Consider the following 4,785-nt stretch of genomic DNA (forward strand, 5'->3'; position numbering starts at 1 on the left):
ACTGCTGTTATCTGTCCATGATGTCCGGGGGTGGGGTGCCCATTTATTTAGGCCGACCCGTCCAGTCCCGTCCCGTCTCGTCCCATCAGGTCCTGGCCGCGGACGGGCTAAATGATGTCGGTTGAATGCTGTTGTCTGTCAACGGTGACCGGGGGTGGGGTTCCCACTTCTTTCGGCCGACGTGCCCCGGCATTGGACGGTGGCGGAACATCCCTTCGGACGGGCTAAGTGATATCGGGCGAATGCTTATGTCTATCCAAGGTGTCCGTGGGGTGGGGTGTCCACTTCTTTCGGCCGACGTGCCCAGGCCAGACCCGTCCCGTCCTCTCCCTTCCAGCCCTGGTCGCGGACGGTGTAAATGATGTCGGCCGACTGCTGTTATCTGTCCACGGTGAATGGGGGTGGGGTGCCCAATTCTTACGGCCGACGTGTCACAGCCGCGATCCGTGGTGGAGCACCCCTTCGGACGGGCTAAGTAATGTCGGCCGATTGCTTTTGTCTATCCACGGTTTTCGGGGGAAGGGTAACCACTTCTTTGGGCCGATGTGCCCCGGCCCGACCCGTCCCATCCCGTCCTGGCCGCGGACGGGCTAAGTGTTCTAGGCCGACTGCTGTTGTCTGTCCAAAGTGGCTGGCTGGGGGTGGGGTACCCACTTCTTCCTGCCGACGTGCCCCGGCCACGGAAAGTGGCAGAGCACCCCGACTAAATAATGTCGGCCGACTGCTTTTGTTTGTCCACAGTGTCCGGAAGTTAAGTGCCCACTTCTTTCGACCAAAGTGCCCCTGCCCGACCCGTCCCGTCCCGTCCAGGCCGCGGACGGGCTAAGTAATGTCGGCCAACTGCTGTTGTCTGTCCACGGTGGCCGAAGTGGGATGCCCACTTCTTTCGGCCGACGTGTCCCGGCCACGGACCGTGGCAGAGCACCCCTTCAGACGGACTAAATAATGTCGGCCGACTGCTTTTGTTTGTCCACAGTGTCCTAGGGTGAAGTGCCCACTTCTTTCGACCAAAGTGCCCCGGCCCGACCCGTCCCGTCCCGTCCCGGCCGCGGACGGGCTAAGATATGTCGGCCAACTGCTGTTGTCTGTCCACGGTGGCCGAAAGTGGGATGCCCACTTCTTTCGGCCGGCGTGCCCCGGCCACGGAACTTGTCGGAGCACCCCTTCGGACGGGCTAAGTGATGTCAGCCGTCTGATGTTGTCTGGCTATGCGATAACGGCGAAATGCTGTTGTCTGTCCAAGGTGACCGAGGGTGGGGTGCCCACTTCTTTCGGCCGAAGTGTCTCGGCAGCAGATGGTGGCGGAGCACCTCTTCGGACGGGCTAAGTGATGTCGGCCGACTGCTGTTGTCTGTCCACGGTGTCTGGGTGTGGGGTGCCCACTTCTTTCGGCCGAAGTGCCACGGCCCCACCCATCCCATCCCGTCTTGTCCGGTCCCGGTCGCGGACAGACTGAGTGATGTCTGCCGAATGCTATTGTTTGTCCACGGTGGCTGGGGGTGGGGTGCCCACTTCTTTAGGCCGACGTGCTCCGGCCGCGGACCGTGGCATAACACACCTTCGGACGGGCTAAATGATGTCGGCCGACTGCTTATGTCTGTCCAAGGTGTCCGGGGGAAGGGTGACCACTTTTTTCGACCAACGTGCCACGACCCGACCCGTCCCGTTCCGACCCTGTCTCGGACGGGCTTAGTGATTTCGGCCGACTGCTGTTGTCTGTCCACGGTGTCCGGGGGTGTGGTGCCCACTTCTTTCTGCCGACGTGCCCCGGCCCGAACCGTCCCGTCCCGTCCCGGCCGCGGACGGGCAATGTGATGTCGGCCGAATTCTGTTGTCTGTCCACGGTGGCCGGGGGTGGGGTGCCCACTTCTTTCGGCAGGCGTGCCTCTGCGGCGGAACGTGGCGGAGTACCCCCTCGGAATGGCTAAGTGATTTCGGCCGACTGCTTCTATATGTCCACGGTGTCCGGGGGTGGGGTACCCACTTCTTTCGACCAACGTGCCCCGGCCCGACCCATCTCGTCCCGTCACGTTCTTGACGCGGACGGGCTATGTGATGTCGTCCGACTGCTGTTGTTTGTCAATGGTAGCAGTGGGTGGGGTGCCCACTTTTTTCGGCCAACGTGCCCCGGCAGTGGACCGTTCCGGAGCAACCCTTTGGACGGGCTAAGTAGTAGTATCGTATGGCTTTCTTACACCTCCAACTTTGTATTTGCTAGCCAGTCTATGAATGTTTGATTTGCTTCATAGATAGTCTGGTAACCCCCTGGCACTGCTGTGATTGGGCAGTGCAGTACGAGATGGTCTGTATCTTGGGGCGAATTATGACAAGATGGGCACATTGGGGAGTCTTTGTAGCCCCAGCGATGCAGGTTAACGGCTGTTTTGCCTTGTTGTGATATGAGCCTGTTGGCTTGTGTCCATTCTCTTCTGGTTAGGTTGGAAAATCCAGGTAGTATTTCGGTAGGGTCTGTTACTAAGTTTCCCCCAGTGGGTAGTTTCCTTGTCCATTCTTCTTGCCAGGCTTCTTTTAGGTTGAAATTTTCGTTTTTTGTTTTAAAGAAAGGTTTTCTTGATTTTAGCCTCGTTGTTAGTGGGGCCTCCTCCATTATTTGTTTGAGGGGTATATCTGCTGGAAGGTTGTCTATGCGTTGGTGTTGTTTTTGTATGGCATCCTCACGTCGTATATTTGGTGGTGCTATGCCACTCATCGTTGGCAGCCAAATGAGTGGTGTTGGTTTAATGGCCCCTGATATTATCCGCATGGTTGCGTGGAGTTTATTGTCAATTTTATTTGTGTGTGCACTCTGAGCCCACACTGGGGCCCCATATTCTGCTACACTGTAGCACAGGGCAAGTGCTGCGGTTTTAAGCACTGTTTGTTTTGCTCCCCAGGTGGTTCCAGCTAGTTTTCTGATCAAGCAGTTTCTTTTGTTCAATTTGTGCGCTGTGTTTTCTATATGCTTTTTATATGTTAGAGTCCTGTCTAGGGTTATACCAAGGTACTTGGGGGTTTTGTCGGCTGGGAGGGTTTGGTTGTTTATTTTAATATCCAGAGTTTTGTCAGTTTGTTTATTGTTTAGGTGAAACAGTGTTGACACAGTTTTGTTTGTGTTCATTTGCAGATACCATTTTCGGGCTAAGTGATGTCGGCCGACTGTTGTTGTCTGTCCACGGTGTCCGGGGGTGAGGTGCCCACTTCTTTCGGCCAACTGATGTTGTCTGTCCACAATGGCCAGGCTAAGTGATGTCGGCCGACTGCTGTTTTTTGTCCAAGGTGTTCAGGGGTGGGGTGCACACTTTTTTCGACCAACATGCCCAGGCCCGGCGCGTCCGGTCCCGTCCTGGCCACGGACGGGCTAAATAAAGTCATCCGACTGCTGTTGTTTGTCCTCGGTGGCCGGGGGTGGGGTGCCCACTTCTTTCGTCCGACGGGCTCGGTCGCGGATTGTGGCGGACCACCCCTCCGAACGGGGTAGGTGATGTCGGCTGACTGCTGTTATTTTTCCACGGTGTCCGAGGGTGGGGTGTCCACTTCTTTCGCCCAATGTACCCCGGCCTGACCGATCCCCTCCCGTCCTGGCCGCGGACGGGCTAAGTGATGTCGGCTGTCTGCTGTTGTTGGTCCACGGCGGCCGGGGGTGGGGTGCCCACTTCTTTCGGCCAACTTGCACCAGCGGCGGACCGTGGCGGTGCACCCCTTCGGACGGGCTAAGTGATATCGGCCGACTGCTGTTGTCTGTCCACGGTAGCCGGGGGTGGGGTTCCCACTTCTTTCGGCCGACAAGCCCCGGCCGCTGACCTTGGCGGAGCACACCGGGGACGTGATAAGGGATGTCGGCCGACTGCTGTTGTCTGTCCACGGTGTCCGGAGTGTGGTGCCAAATTCTTTTGGCCGACGTGCCCCGGCCAGTCCTGTCCCCGTACGCGGACTGTGGTGCACACACACACACACACAAACACACACACACACACACACACACACACACACACACACACACACACACACACACACACACACACACACACACACACATAAACAAACACACACAGTTATATATATATATATATATATATATATATATATATATATATGCACACGCACACACACACACACACACACACACACACACACACACACACACACACACACACACACACACACACACACACACACACACACACACACACACATCGCTTACTTCAGCAATATCTAATGCTAATAATACATACATATACCAAGGCTTTTTCCCCCTTACAAGTGAGGCAGCCAAAAAGTAAAAGGCATAAAATCATTCCCACCTATTCCATCCCTGAATACACTCCACACCCCTCCACCCTCCCTCTTATCTTAGCACCTCCTGGATGACGGGTCATCCCTGCACCTTGTCCACTGCCCTGGGTCAGAAGCAGTGTCGCAAGACACAGCACATCCACAGCAAGGCCGCTTCATTAAATCGGTGACCCCCCTCTCCGTCCCCCCATGCATAAAAGGAGAATACGTGGAGAAATCCCTTCGGGCTGCGTTAAATTCTGCTCACACATAATGTCTCACCCCCCCATCCCCCCGCCCATTCCACCTCATGCATCACAACAACATCCATATACAACCATTCTCCATTCACCCCTGTCTTCTGTCCTCTCCTGTCCTTCCTCAACAGACATTCCCCTTTTCCCTAAAGCCCCCTTCACCCCATCCATCCACCTCTTCCTAGGACGTCCCTTCATGTTCACTCCCTCCACATCTGCCTTCCATACCTCTTTTACTAGTCTTTCTTCACTCATT

The sequence above is a fragment of the Oratosquilla oratoria genome, chromosome 14 (assembly GCF_046742065.1).
Source record: "Oratosquilla oratoria isolate Oo_2021 chromosome 14, ASM4674206v1, whole genome shotgun sequence".
NCBI classification, from domain to species: domain Eukaryota; kingdom Metazoa; phylum Arthropoda; class Malacostraca; order Stomatopoda; family Squillidae; genus Oratosquilla; species Oratosquilla oratoria.